Raw genomic sequence first — 15,565 nt, 5'->3', positions numbered from 1 at the left:
CTGGTGTAAGATAAGCATGCAGCTTCGTTCTTTGGCACGTGGACGTCCAGTCCTCCTGGTGCCGTTTGTTGAAGAAACTTCTTTTCATCAGGTGTCCTTGGTCTTGTCCTTGAAAAGCAATCATAGATGTGAGGGTTTGTTTCTGGGCTCTCAAAGTTATTGCCCTGAGGCACTGAGCATCCTGGTGCAGTGTTCATCCAGCCTCCCCCATAGCCTTCAGGGCAGAAACTGGTTTTATCCATTGTCCCCAATTCCCAGATGAGGAGACTGAGACTCCAGTATTGAGTAGCAGAGTCTAGGCTCAATAGCAGACACTAGTCGGGTCACCACTAAGCCACGGCGAGGCCCAAGGACAGGGAAAGCCCAAATGCTCACCCCTCTTCCCTCCCCCTCTCCTCCCTCCCTCTTTTTCCTAACACATCTTTCGGTTGGGATGTTAACTCCGATTGTCATCGAGAAGGGTCACTGGAGAGCAGACACTGTGACCTATGACCTTCCTGATTTCTGAATGTCTCCTCTCCAGCTCCCAGCTGACTCCTCTCCCACGCTCACCAGAGTGCCAGGGCAACGCTTGGACATAGCGGGTGATTAGTAGACGCTGATGGTACTTACCCCTCATCTCAAATGGAGGGTGCCGTTTGGAAGGGGTCTCAGAGATCGGCTAAGATCAGAGGAACCCCAAAGTCTATAACTGCTCAAGGGAAAGTGGGTGCCTGGAACTCGGCTGTCGGTGTCCCTCTGCCCCTCCCAGGCAGTCCTAGGGCCCCTGTGAACACAACGTGGAATCGCTAATGGAGTCTAACCCCTCCTTTCCTACGGGGGAAACTGAGGCCCGGCAGGATGCAGTGACCTCCTTGGGCTGCCGTGAGGGACAGCAGGCCCAGGAGTTTCGGACGGAGCCCATGGCTCTCCATTCTTTCCAGAGTGGACTGGGGCCCTGGGGCGGCACCCCACACCAGGCCTCTCTCCATCCACACACATGGGTGTGTCCTCACATGGTGGCCCGTCTGAAAGCCGCCTTCAGGGGGTGAGGCCAGAAGGTGAACGTGTTGCTGTCTGGGCTGCTCAGCTGCCCTCTGTGCCGGGCAGGCCGGGCTCTGCACGGACCTGGTCCTGAGAGTTCCAGGACCCGCCAGCCCACCCGCGCGCCGTGTCCGCTTGCTGGGGCAGCACGTCGGAAGGGGGACAGGAAGGGGATGTCTGTGGCAGGCAGGCAAGGCCGAGGGTGAGGCAGGATGGGGGATCCCTGCCAAGTCAGCGTCCGTGATTGCCCTGTGACGCGGCTGCGGGTGCCGGTCCCCCCAGGCCCTCGGGGAGTGGGCAGCACCCTGGCCTTGCGGGCGCTGGTGCTTCTTTCACACGCCCGTGGCGGGGACGCAGCGCGGTCTCCCGTGTGCCCGGCACCCCACGGAGCACTTCCCGTGTGCGGTGTTTTCGTGCCTTCTCCGCAACACCGCGCCAGGTGGCAGTACAGGTGAGGGGGGCCCAGAGAGGTGGGGAGACTTACCCAGTTTGCCCAGCCGGTGACAAAGCCAGGATCTGTCTCCAGGGCCTGGACCACTGCCCCATCCTGCCTTGCTCTGTAACACCAAAGTCCAACAGCTGTCCTGAGATCGCAGGTGGAAGGGGCCCAGGGCCTCAAGGTACAACTACAGAGGGGCCCCCTTACCTCTTGGGGTCTTGTTGGTGAAAAGGAATTACATGAATCTACGTTTGTGGGTCCGTCCAGCTCTAAACCTGGGGGCTTCTAGAGCTCCCCCTCTATTAAAGACTCGGCCCCCGTCTTCAAGGATCGGGTGTCCTTCTCCCCTAGCCGTTTGTCCTGGGTGCGGTGGGACCCCCCGGAGCCCTCAGTCCCTCATTCCAGCTCCCTCCTGCTGCCCGAGTCATTTGTCCACTGGACTCCAAGCACCGCCCAGGGAAATAAAAGGAAATGAAACACGACCTGAGTCTGTCGTTGGGCAAAAGGTGAAAAGGAGGCCAGTGAGAGGCGGAGGCTGCAGGTTGGTCCGGAGCCCATCCCCAGAGGGCGGGGACAGCCACCGGAAGTGGGCGGTGCCCGCTGTCCCCGCCCTCTGGGAGATCAAGAGACAGCCAGAGGCAGGTGGCAGCAAAAGGAAAGGCCAGCTGTCCAAAGGGCGTGCTGTCTCGTCCCTGTCCCCACCCCAGGTCCATCCCGAGCCCTGCCAACAGCTCTGGGCTGGCATGGTGCTGGGTCTGGCTGCGGGACTAGGCTCCGCACGAGACTGCCTGCCAGGAGCTGGGTGAGGGCAGGCAAGTCTCCCCCGTGCCCGTGGGATAGAGGTCCCCGGGTGCGGCGTCTGGCCTGCGGGACGCCTGCGGGCTCCCTAGCTTCGAGGGAGCGGAGAAGCAGGCAAAGACCAGTGTGCTCCCAGGCGGGGAGACCAGCCCTCACCTCCGCAGCCAGACCCCGAGCAGGGCTCCACCTTTGGGGATCACAGCCCTTTCAGGAATCCATGTGCTCTTTCCAGAACAATGAACATGCACACACACGGACACATATACATGCACACACGTGGACATACACTCACACGCATACGTTGCACATGAATACACATACACGCAGGTACAGCCCAGAGCTGCACACACCCGCAGGGCTTCCTAGGTCACCTTGAGTTCACCTGTGAGCCCCAGAGCCGCTCTGGGAGCCTTTAAGTTCAGGAAAATCACCGTTTTCTCTTGTAACTGCTTCCATAACTGTTAGGATTTTCTGGATTCCACGTCTTCCTTTTCTTCCCCAGACCAGCAACAGCTTACATTTATCGAGTGCCTACTGTATACCAAGCACTTGACCTAACTAGCTCATTGAACCCTCACAGAACACGGATGGTAGATCCCATATTTATACCCATTTGAATGTGAGGAACCTGAGGTTCAGAGAGGTTGAGCCACTTGTCCGAAGTCACACAGCTTCTGAGTAGAGGAGCCTGGCAGGTCCCTCCTGGGCTGCGACCCATCGCCCACCTCCTAACCAGGGTGCCTAGCTGGTGTGACGCGCTCCGAGTGTTTCAGAAAATGCCCGATAGACTGAGGCTGCTGTCGTGTGTGCACGCGTGTGTGTGCACGCGTGTGTGCACGCGGCCGCCCGTGCTGGGTGAGCATGCTGCCCTTGGCAGCCTGTCCTCCCCAGCACATTCTGCCAGCCCCGGAGAGGAGAGCGGATGGAAGGGGTGTGGCGCTTACCCACCCGCTCTGCCCTCGGGGACATGACAGTCTGCTAATCCACTTATTTCATGTCTATCTGGCCGCGTGTTTGCTCCCACGTACCAGCTCTGGAGAAGGCAAGATAGCTTTGCCAGGGAACCTGACTTGCTTTTCTGGGGAAGGAGTGGGAAAAACACGCCCAACAATGGACAATAACGGACCTAAAAATAGAGGTGGGGGAGCAGCAGGGCGGGGTGGGTGGCGTCTGCTTCCACTGGGCCTGTCTGCCTGGCCCCGGGCAGCCCACCCCCCCCACTCAGGGTCCCCGAGGGTTCGGCTGCGTCTCCGCCTAGGGCAGAGGCATGGGAAAGAGGAGGGGCAGGAAAGAGTGTTGGGGGGCCAGGTGCCACCCCAAGATGGAGAACTGTCCCATGGCAGGGTCCGCGAGGCGGTGGCCTCAGTCTTGGCTGCACGTGGCATCCCCTGGGAGGCTGGAGTCAGCTCGGTGCCCAGGACGAGACCGTCCCTGAGTGTCTCTGTGGCTGGCCCCGGGCGCCCCCAGGTGAGTCTCACATGAGAACACTGTCTCCGCTGGAGGAAGGGGTTTGGATTTTGTGGCTCTCTTCTCTGCTAACCCTTGGGGCAGCCTTCTTGAAGTCCCCACACCCAGATGGCAGCTGGGACTCCAGGGGTGGAGAAGGCAGGGCGGGGCTCTGCAGACTCCTGGCCCCCATCTCTGCAGGCCCCGTCCCACCTGAGGGGTTCTCGCAGGCGGCGGCTCCCACTGCTGCTGCATGGTCTCGGGGGGTCAGAGCTCCCAGGGCGTCCCTGGTGCCGCCAGATCTGAGGACCTCACGCCATCTCTCCTGGGACACTGGGTCCCTCCCAGCCTTACACAGGTTGTTTTTTAAATTCCAAGAACGGAGGGGGAGGGCTTGCCCTCAGAACCCTTCCTTTATCTGAGCTGCAGGCACTCGTCCTTGCTCTGGTTCCGGGGGGCTGAGGGGTGCTGGCTCCCACCTGCCCTTTGTTCCCAGGTCCGTAACCTCTCTTCCTGGAAGGAGGCGTGCTGGCCAGAGCTGCGAAATGTCAAGTCTGCGGCTGGCTCCAGGCCTCCCCCTTGGCCTGGTCTCCTGTGCTCTCCGCCAGGCTGCTGGCCTAGCCAGATGCATTAACCCCTCTCTCCCTGGAGCGTTTTGCATGTCTGGTTCCTCTACATACAGAATCCTCCTCACAGCCTGTCCACATCCAACCCATCCATCCTTCTAAAAGCTCACCTCCCCCAGGAAGCCCTCCCGAATATCCCAGCCAAGTTCCCTCCAGGTTTGTCATCCATGCCATTCACAGGACCAAGCATGAGTGACTTCTCTGGTGGTCACAGCAAAGTTGTCAACACTCCCATAGGGGTCAAAGTGCCTGGGGTCAAAGTGACCAGAGGTGTGCCTGGCCCTGGGGGCCTCAGTCTCCTCACCTGTAGAGTGGGGATGATGGTGGTAGCGGCTGGCATTATGGACAGGCACCCTTCCTTGGATCGGCTGGACCAGTCTCCCGAACCTGGCTGGGCAGCTGAGTCACTGCAGAGGGTGTTCTTGGTTGCTTGGTTGGACGGTTGGTTTGCTTTCAATCTGGAACCGAATTTCTGGCCCCAGGGCCAGGATATTTTCCTTCGCCTCTCCTTCCCAGGGACCCTGATGGGCGACCAGGCCTGCTCACTGCTTCTCCGGGGCTGTTGTGCACACAGAGGGCATTCAGAAGTAGTTGATGAATACATGAATGAATGAACGAATGCGTGAGTGAGTGAGTGAGTGAGTGAGTGAATGAATGAAAACTTATTCAGCATTGCCACTCTCACCCCCAAAAGGGCTTCATCCACAGAGTGTGTACCTGTCCAGGTGTGCCCAGAGGTGAGGCAGGGCCAGGGACTTCTTACTTGTTCTCCGTCCCACAGTGGGGAGGGCAGGGGATGGCTTCAATAGGATCATAAATAATCCGCAGGAACCGCGTACACGGTTTGCAGACGGGGACGTCTGCGGCACAAAGGCGCGTGCCTTCCCCCTGCCCCAAGGCCTGGCCACGGCAGGAGGCGGCATGGAGCGCAGGCCTCCCCTGGAGCACGCGTGGAGCGCAGGCCTCCCCTGGAGCACGCGTGGAGCGCAGGCCTCCCCTGGAGCACGCGTGGAGCGCAGGCCTCCCCTGGAGCACGCGTGGAGCGCAGGCCTCCCCTGGAGCACGCGTGGAGCGCAGGCCTCCCCTGGAGCACGCGTGGAGCGCAGGCCTCCCCTGGAGCACGCGTGGAGCGCAGGCCTCCCCTGGAGCACGCGTGGAGCGCAGGCCTCCCCTGGAGCACGCGGGCTCCGGCCGCCTCTGTCCCCGGCTCAGCGTCGCGTGTCTGCGTCTCCATTTCAAAAGTGAAATTAGGAGCTGTGTCTTACCTCATAGGATGGTCACGAAGAGAGAAAATGAAATTTCACATGAAAAGCCCTGACCTCAAGGTCTGAGGCCAATACAGTGCTCAACGCGGATGTTTTTTAAGAAAAGGAGCCGGGCCAGAAGAGGCGCCAGACGGTGGGAGAGGCGGGCAGAGCCAGGGCCGGTTTGGGTTTGACTTTATCCAAGGGGGGTGTCTCCGGGGCCCACAGGGGAGCTGAAAACGCACTGGTGTGTGATAAAGGGGGTCTGGTGGCAGCGGGGGGTGGGCAGAGGCCAAGGGGATCAGGCTTCGCTCTCTCCCTCGGGGACCCGCCCCGCCCAGGGGTGACCCCTGCCAGTCCGAGGCCTCTCCAGCAAGAGGGCCAAGGGCACCTTTCAGGAAAGAAGAGGGGCTTCTGCAAAGGCCCCAGGGATCTGGGGACAGGCAGCTGCCCTGGGAGCCCTAGCCAGACCCCAGGAGGGGCCGCTGGCTGCCCTGCCCCCACCCACCCCACCTCCCTCCTCCCCCAGGCCACTTTCTCTCCTCCGTGATAAAATATTTATGTCAGCAGAGCAAGCCCTCTTTGGGAAGGCTGCATGTGTCTAGCTAGGCTTTGCACAAGCTTTTAAAGAAGGACGCTTTTCCTACTCTCTAAGCATTTTCTAAGTCCTGAATCAATAATGCACTTTACTGGGCTGCCTGGATGGGGCTGTGCTTCCTCTCGGGCCCTCCCCCACCCTGCCCCAGTTTCTCTCTTCCTTCTCTCTTCCTTTCTTTAGCTCCTTCCTTCTCTCTTCCATCCTTCCATTTCTCCGAATATACTTAAAAAAAATTAAAGGGAAGTGTTGAGCTGTTTGGGTGGGGAGCCTCCAGGGGGTGGAGGAGGCGAGGGTGGCAGGAAGGGTCAGCACAGAGGCTGTGGCTGCTGGGCCTTCCCTCGGACCCTGGTGGGGGGCTCTGGAGCTCCTGACCTGGGGAGGAGGAGGGCTTGGGTTAACTCAGCCCCATGCTCTCCTTTTTCTAATCAGTTAGAAAATGTTTACAGCATAACCAGAGAAAACAGCCAACACGTAAAAGAAAGGGGGCCCAGAGCAAAGAAAATATGTCAAGTGTGAAACAATGTATTACCAAACTTTCTAAGGAGCGAGCAGTTCAGTTTGGCCTGCTTTTTTGTGGTAATGAGTTCCCTGACACTGGGGTATGCAAATGGAGATGGTTTCATTCCTTCTCTGAGACAGATGCCCATATGTGTCTGGTCAGTTATATGGTACCAGGTGAGGGCTGGGGTGTGGAAGTCACCTGTGGGGGAGGGCACAGCGATTGTACAGGATAGAATTTCCCGCCCCAGACATTCCTAGAAATCTGGCTGTGGGAAGAATCCACACATGCCTGGGGCAAAACAAAATGTATCCTTCCTTCCTTCCTTCCTTCCTTCCTTCCTTCCTTCCTTCCTTCCTTCCTTCCTTCCTTCCTTCCTTCCTTCCTTCCTTCCTTCTCCTCACCCGAGGACATTTATTTTTTTGCATTTATCTTCAGATAGAGCAGGAGGGAGAGTGGGAGGAAGAGAGAGAGAAATCTATGTGAGAGAGACACATTGACTGGTTGCCACCCAACTGGGGTGGGGACAAACTGCAACCGAGGTACGTGCGTGCCCTTAGCCACTAAGGCTTAGCAGGAACCAAACCCGGGACTCTCTGGTCCTCGGGCCAACGCTCTAACTGCTGAGCCGAACCAGCCAGAGCTTTTCTTTATTGATTTTAGAGAGAGAGAGAGAGAGAGAGATAGCAACATCGATGAGAGAGAACATCGATTGGCCACCTCCTGTATGTCCCACACTGGGGATTTGGCCCACAACCTGGGCATGTGCCCTGACCGAGAGTCGAACTGGTGACCTTTTGGTGCATGGGTTGATGCTCAACCACTGAGCCACACCAGCTGGGAGAATGTATCTTTTTTTGTTTTAATGAATAAAATGTAAGCTCCTGGAGGGAGTAGCCCTTGTCTAGGCAGAGCCTTGGCAAGACCCGCCCCCCCGCTGTTCAGCGGATGCTCGGCATCTCTGACCTCAGCTTCCCAGGTGAGCCGCCCCTGGACAGTGCCACCCTCCCTGCCCCTCACCCGAAAGTCGGGGGAAAGCCGTGCTGGCTGGCTCTGTCGGGGAAGCCAGAATTGGGGTGAGGAGGGCTCCCTGCCCAGCAGTTAGAACAGCACCTATGCCGGCTGCTTCCAACCCCCCTCGGTAACCGCACATCCGCTGGGCGATGCAGGCAGGTCACCTCCCCTCTCTGGGCCACAGCAGAGCAGCAGGAGTCAGGCCGGCTAGGAAGTGCAGCCGGGCGGGCGTTAGACCCCCTGGCCGAGGGCCCTCGCTCAGCAGCCTCTGTGTGCGAACAGCCTGGGGAGGCGGGGCAAGTGGCCGAGGCTGGCTCCTGCTGTCCTAGAGTCCAGTCTCAGGCAGAAGATTCTGGAAGGTCTCCCTTCTCTCCCAAACAATGTGGGGACTGGAGCAGAGTGGAGAGCCGCTCTGGACAACCGAGATTCGTTCCCCCCATCACGCCAGGCCAGGCGGCTTCTGGCGGCCGCCTGAGACTCTGGGTCTCAGCGGACCGTGGCCTAGGAGATGTCCACGTGGCTGGCCAGGATCAGGGTCTGGGGGTGGGCTGGGGGCCGTTGCGGCTTCTGGAGGCTCTGGGACAGGATGGATGGGTCCCAGGGAGACGCCTCGCCCTGGCTCCTGGCCCTTCCCCGCCTGAGTAATGGCTGGGCTGGGAAGACACAGCTCCAAGGAGAAGCAGAATCCAGACAAATCAGAGAAGCTCCCTGACCAGCTGCAGGCCCGAAATGCCCTGAGGGTCGGTTTCCGCTGATTCACGAGCAGAGAGGGTGACCTTGGTGCTGTGGGCTTTCGCTCAAAAAGGGAAGGGAAGAGAAGCCCGTGGGCGGAGGGAGTTAGAGGCAGCAGGCAAGAATCAATGAAAGCAGAGGGGGGGGGAGAAGGGAGGGGAGAGTTTGAGACAGACTGGGCCATCTAGAATTAGAACCCGCTCCCAACAGAATCTCCGTTTCCGCTTTGTTAATAATTTATCCTCGCTGCAACTTTTCTTACCAATAAATAGGAAATCATTTGTCAGGGAGAATTCCCCTGGCACCCGGCTTTCTCCCTGGAGTGGGGGAGGTGGGGATGTGTCTCGGCTCCCTCCTCCCAGCGGCCCAGGGGACTGAGGGCTGGGACTTTGGGATGCCAGGGCCCAGCGCCAGCATCTCATGAACGTGGAAACTGAGGCACAAGGCCCAGCCCAGGTTCCACATGGGGTTAGGCACCGGCTCCCGCATCCTAACCGCGCCCCCGCCGGTCAGGGTGCTCCTTATTGATCTGCAGGCCTGCCCAGGCCCGAAGACGGTCCCGAAATCCCAGGAACGTCGCGCAGGGTGGACGGTGGGCCCAGCCCGCCCGCCTGACGTCCTCTTCCCGCCCACCTTTGCTCCTCTAAGTCCTGTTCTGTACCGGGGAGCGGGTGCACCTGGCCCTTCCCCTGCGCGTCCCCCGCCCCCGTGATGGCCGAGCTCACTGTTCCTCTGCCTTGGCCACCTCCCCAGGGCCCTCCTTGGCAGCCTCCCGCCTCCCACTGGCAGATGCCTCCAGACCCAGTTGAGGTTGACAGGGCTGAGGATGAGACGACAGACAGGTTCAGAAAAATCTGTCAGTTGCTAAACTGTTCCCTGGGCCTGCCCACACGCCTCGGCGCAGCGCGGTGGGCTGTCTGCCTGAGTAGCAGCCGAGTCTCAGGAGCAGGGCTCAGGGCCGGGGGCGGCAGCACCCTTTCCCTTTCGGGTGACGGGCACCGGCGACTGACTTGTCTCAGAGCCCAGCTGCCTGGCTTCTTGTCCCGTCTCTGCCACTGAGGAGCAGGGTGACCTTGAGCATGTCTCAGCCTCTCCTCGCTTGTAGGCTAAAGGACCCCAATATCCAGGTTAATCACACAGCACCTAGAACGGGCCGTGGACCGTGTGTGTGCTCAGGCCACGGGGCTGGTGGCGGTCATGATGCTTTGTCTCTGCACCCACAGTGTGTGAGCCGGGCCACACGTGCTGCAGGTGATGTCCAGAGTGATTCTCACGACAGCCCTAGGAGGCCAGTGTTCCCAGCCTTCCGGGACTTCCATCCAGTGGACTGAGTCCCTCAGGGGTGCCGGGGTCTGGGTGGCAGCGAGGACGGAGGCTGATGAGGCCACTGTCCTCATGGTGCTTCCCCTCCAGCCGAGAAGCCGAGACTGAAGGGGGGGCGAGGCTCGCCCACACGTGTGTGGCTAGTGAGTGGCTGGTCGAGGACTCTCCCTGCTCACCCGGCTGCAAATCACAGAGCTCGCTCCACGCCGCCGCATCCGTTGCCAAACCTGCCTTGTTGGCGTCCAGCCACTGTGAGATTTTGTGTCAACACAGGCTTGGCGCGCACAGGCAGCCTGCATGACGGTGTTTATTCCTCTTCCCGAGACTCTGTTACAGTTCTGGTGACTGCCCCTCCACGGGCGGAGGTCCAGATAGCGGACCTCCCCGGGGCACAGTTACCTCTGTCCCTGCTAAGAGAGACTTTCCAACTCAATTCTATTTTCTGCCTGGAGCTTGTCTGCAGTGTTTACAACCTGGTCGCTGATTCCAACTGTACCCTTTTGCACAGAAAATAACATAACAGCAAAAGCATTTCAGAGACTGTCGCGAGGTTTGGAAAGCGTGGTATGAAATGGCTTCTCCTTCATGTCAGGTGTCCATGGAGGAGACGTGTTCCCACCCCTATCTCCAGTGCTCTTGTCCGGCTGGCTGCCTCCCCCTGGCCCTGCACAGCTCCTCACCCCTCCAGCCAGGCTCTCTGACCGTCCAGGTGACTCGCCTTTATGTGCCTATAGAGACCGGACAGCCGCAGATTTGATGGGCTTGGTTTCCCCAAGATGGCCTTGGTTGGGTCCCACAGTGTCCAGAGGAAGTGAGGAGAGGCCAGCAATACTCAGCTTCCGGTCTGGGACATGGGGCTCCCTGTAGGGAGCTCCCTGGGGGGCCGCTGGGGAAGCATGAGGAAAGTGAAGGGCCCAGCCAGCTCAGCACGTGGTCGCCACTCACTGAAGGTCATGATCATTGCGTTCTCCCCAGCCAGTGCTCCCACGTGTAGGTTCTGGCTTCACTGTTAAGAAGCCTGGACTCGTGGATGGGAAGCTGATGTTGGATAATAATTGCGACCACTTGGGGACATTTTCTAGGCCTTTCATACACATTATCTCACGAGATATTGGTTGAGAAAATAAAGACTCAGAAAGGTAAAGCAACTTTCTCAAGGTCACACAGCTTCAAGGGACAGAGCTGAGAATGCACCCAAGGCTTTCTGATCGAAAGGCCAGTTTCTTTAACTGCCCCAGACTCCAGAAGAGGGGTTCCCAACTGGGGAGATGGGGCTCCATGAAGCCCCCTGAATTTGCATGAAAATGTAGTGTGTTATACTTTTCTGGAGGAAGTTAAGAGGCTTTTCATCAGGGGTATGATATATATATATATATACACACACACACACACACACACACACATATGTATTTATAAAATTAATGAAATGTTTAAAGAAACAGTCACTGCTTTCGATAATATCAAAGACTGGCTTTGGTGTCATTCGAAAAGTTTAGAGGGGCGCCTGAAACATCCGAATGTCTGCCCGCTATTCGGCCCCTTTTTGGACTGTTTGTTTCATCGTGCAGTCTGACCTCACAGTCAAGTGGGGAGGCTGAGACCAGGGAGAGGCAAAGGCTGACCCTCCAGCCTGCCGCCCCCACAGGCGCTGTCATCGGCGCTGAGATGGAGGTGGGGGCTAAACCCACTGCCAGCGGCTGGCTCCTGGATGCTCCGGCTCAGCCCCCCAGCACCTGCCGCGGAGCCACGCCCCTCGCCCCTCAGTGGCTAGGTGCAGCCCTGGGATCTCCCAGCAGCAGGGCGGTGGGAGGAGGAGAAGCAGGTGATGGCCTGGGATTGATTCATTGTCCTCGCTGTTGGTGAGGCCGCTCCGCTCCGCAGCAGGTGCGGGTTGTAACTACATGGGCTGATTCACTGGTGTCTGACCATCTGCTCCCTGGGTTGGGGGCGGGGGCGGGGGTCAGTGGACCCTGCAGGTGAGGGCAGTGAGGCTGGCAGCCAGGTTGGGGGCCCTGAGCCCTGGAGGAACTGGCTGTGTCAGTCTTCTTGGTGACAGACAGGCTGGCGAAGCTGGGGTCTGTGAGGGGGACCACCGGGAGGCTGGGAAGGGGGAGGGGAGGGAAGGCAGGGGGATGAAGAAGGACCAGGGAAAAAGATGAGGTGTGGTGACACACAGAAGTTTGGGGTAGACAGGAATGATGTCAACACTCAATATGAGATATATAAACATTAATCTACTTATTATACTAGTAGCTAATTAATATAATGACAATAATAGCTATAATTTAGTGAACAGTTACTGAGGTCCAGGCCATTTAAGGAGCCTTCGCTACACTGCCCCAGGGAAGCACACAACAACCTCAGGATGGATGACGAGAGAACTGACTTTAACAATTGAGTCAAGCAAGGAGGGCTTCCTGGAGGAAGGGTCTCAGAGCCAGGAGGAGAGAGAGTGGCTGCAGGAGCACAAACTCAGGTGAGGGGGACAAAGCAGCTGGGGAGAAGGCACAGCCTCCGGTGCTGTGTTGACAAGAGCTTTCCAGGTGGACAAGGAAACCTGACAGCACTTGGTGACGCTAGGCTCATAGACACTAGGCTCATGGAGGAGCCTGAGAGAGAACTTCGAAGGAAATTATCAAAAACTCACAATTCAGGCCCTTCTTCTTCCCTGACCCCAGTCATTCCTGCCCCGTCCCCCTTCGCTCACCTGGGATAAGGCTCCCAGTTTGCTGAGGCCTGGGTGGTTTAAACAACAGATTTCTTTTCTCAGGTTCTGCAGTCTTCAAGTCCAAGATCAAGGTTTGTTTGACCTCCCAAGACCAAGGCAGGGTTGGTTTCTCTTGCGGTCTCTCTTCTTGGCTTGCACACCATGAGGAGCTACCTCTTGTCTCCTTTTCATATGCTCTGTGCGCCCAAATTTCCCCCTCTTATTAGCACACCAGTCAGCCTGGGCCCACCCTCAGGACCTCCTTTCTTTTTTTTGTTAATCCTCACCTAAAAATCCACTGATGTTTAGAGAGTGGAAGGAAGGGAGGGAGGGGAGGAGGGGGAGAGAGAGAGAAACATCTGTATGAGAGAGACACCTTGATTGGTTGCCTCCTGCAGGTGCCCCCAACCGGGGCCTGGGATGGAACCTGTAACCCAGGTACCTGCCCTTGACCAGAAATCGAACCCGCGACCCTTCAGTGTGTAGGCTGACCGCTGAGCCACGCCGGCCAGGACACTAAAGACCTCGTTTTAACTTGATCCCTTTAAAGGCCCCACCTCCAAATACAGTTCTTCCATGGTGAGGTGCTGGGCCCAGGGCTTCAGCAGGTGGATTTGGAGGGGGCACAGTTTAGCCCCTAACAAGGTGCCGGGCAGTGGAAAGGTGGTGGCGGCTGAGGACAGAAGGCAGTTGCTGGCTGCGGGGAGTTGTGTCCCCCGCCGTGTCCAGGCCTAAGCTCTGCAGGCTGCTCACCGCCCTCCGCCCTGACCGTCATGAGCAGAGCCCATTGGGCACTGGGCTCAGAGCGCCCTTCCCGCTGTGGCTGGCCCAGCAACTGGGGAGGGGGCCGTCCTACACGGGCTGGCCTGTCTCCCCAGCCCCAGCTGGAAGTCTTGTCTCTGCAGGCCTCTCAGTGTCCCCCCCCCCATTCAAAGTGACAGCCCAGGGTCACCCAGCTTGGAGCACCAGGAAGCTTACACCTCCAGGAGCTGCACCAGGCCCCTCCCTATCGTGTTGCCTGTGAGGTCACCAGTGTTTCCGGACACCCCTGAGGTTGTCCAGGACAGCAGCAAGCTCATCCTCAGAAAACAGCCCGCCCACAAGGAGGCCTGGGCCTCCGTTTCCCCATGCGCTCAATGAGGGTTGGACTCAGTAGTGAACCTCTTCAAACCCCATGTTTGTGGGTCCTGTGAGTCACAAGGCTGGCCAGGTAGGGTGGACAGCAGCAGCGTGGGGGCCAAGGACAGAGCTATTTTTGTCAAGGAGAGCTTTGTAGACCCTGCCTCAGTAAACCCCAGGCCCAGGGCCAGCCCCCCACTGAGGAACCTGGGCAGCCTGGGAACTCGCCTCCTCTAGAGGAGTCAAAGGTGACATCCCGAGGCCACTGCGGTGACTGGGCTGGGGCACAGCCCCTCCCTCCTGGAAGCTGAATGGCTCGCTTTAGAGCGAGCAGCTTTAACTCAGATCAAAGCCCTTTGTCACCGAGCAAACGGGAGACCTGAAATATTCATCAAAAAAGCCGCGAGTGGTCCGGGTGCTGTGCAGTTCCTAGTGGTGGTTTTATTTTTTAATTAGTAGACGTTAGCTTTTAGAGCAGTTTTAGGTGCACAGAAAAGTGAGCAGACAGTATAGGGAGCTCCTCGTGCTGTTTCCTGCACGCGTGTGGTGTAGCTGCTACATTTGTTCCAGATGATGAACCAGCCCTGACACGTCACTGTTCGCTGAAGTCCACAGTTGTCAGTAGGCTTCCCTCGTGGTGCTGAGGTTCTGTGGGTCTGTACCCACCACATCAAGTCGTTCAGAGTCGCTCCCCTGCCCTCAAATTCCCTGTGCTCCACCTGTCCATCCCACCGACCCTGGGCAACCACGGTGTTGGTGACATTTTCAGGCCCCCAGATGAATTCACACGGTGAACCAGATTTGAACTGCCATGGAGGGGAGCCACCGCGGGCCCCCACTGGGCAGGGAGCCCCCTGGAGGCGGAAGGGAGGACAGTAAGCCAGTGGGGGCCGTGCTCTGCTTTGCTCACCAGCCTCCCCCACTGGGTCTGGTGGGCACATGCCAAGGAACTAGAAATGGTTTGCCACCAAGATGTACTCCCTTGCCCTGGCCAGTTGCTCAGTGGTTAGAGCATCAGCCAAGAACCAAAGGTTTGTGGGTTTGATTCCCGGTCAAGCACATACCTGGGTTGCAGGTTTGATCCTGGAACCCAGTCTGGGTCATGCGGGAGGCAACAGATCGATGTGTCTCTCTCAAATCGATGTTTCTCTCTCCCTCCCTCCCTTCCACTCTCTCTAAAATTCAATGGAAAAATATCCTCGTGTGAGGATTAACAACAACAACAACAACAACGGGTTCCTTGTTGGAACCCGTAAACACTCAGCATCCCGCCAGTGTGCCCAGCTTACGTGTGAGGCAGTCACAAATGCTGTGCCAGTGACCGGTGACCATCACGCTCTGCACTGACAGGCCGGGGTGTGGCTCGCAGCTCTTCCCAGCAGGGCCTTGGGCAAGGCCCATCAGCTCCCTGAGGCCAGGTTTCTTCATCCAGAGCACGAAGATAGTACGCCCATTCCGCCCATTCCGAGTGTGGAGGGGGAGAGCAAATCGCAGAGAAGTGAGGGGAGTCTGCGTGAGCTCAGGTGCCTGGCGCCAAGCGGCAGTTCAACAGATCCTGCAGCGTGGGGCTTTCTCACCGCTGCACTGTGGCAACTGCTGTGGCGTAGAGGGTCAGGGAGACGGCTCGCCGCAGGAAATGTTTCACGAGTCAAGGATGTTGGGAGGAATTTTCGAAGGACAGGGACTGTGTCATCTGCAAAGGCTCAGAGGCCCAGACAAGTGGGGCCTGGAGGACAGGTGTGCTCAGGTGGGCTGAGCCCCAGGAGGTTAGGAACAGTGGCTCCGGGTGTCAGGGTCAATGTGTTAAAGAGTTAGAACTTTATCTTCCAGGCAATGGGGAGCCATGGGAGACCTTGGAGCAGGTGACACACCACATTTTTTTTTTTATCCTCACCCGAGGACATTTTTTGCATTTATCTTCAGATAGAGCAGGAGGGAGAGAGGGAGGAAGAGAGAGAAACATCAATGTGAGAGAGACATTGACGGTTGCCACCCAC

General features: G+C 58.1%; 1 protein-coding gene across 4 annotated transcripts in view; it reads left to right on the top strand.

Annotated features, from left to right (window-relative positions):
- Positions 1-15,565, top strand: part of NTNG2 (netrin G2) — a 63,735-nt gene that overhangs the window by 14,160 nt on the left and 34,010 nt on the right. The window lies entirely within an intron of this gene.

Source organism: Molossus molossus, unplaced genomic scaffold (assembly GCF_014108415.1).
Source record: "Molossus molossus isolate mMolMol1 unplaced genomic scaffold, mMolMol1.p scaffold_m16_p_14, whole genome shotgun sequence".
Classification (NCBI taxonomy): Eukaryota; Metazoa; Chordata; class Mammalia; order Chiroptera; family Molossidae; genus Molossus; species Molossus molossus.
This window is presented reverse-complemented; position numbering and strand designations above follow the sequence as displayed.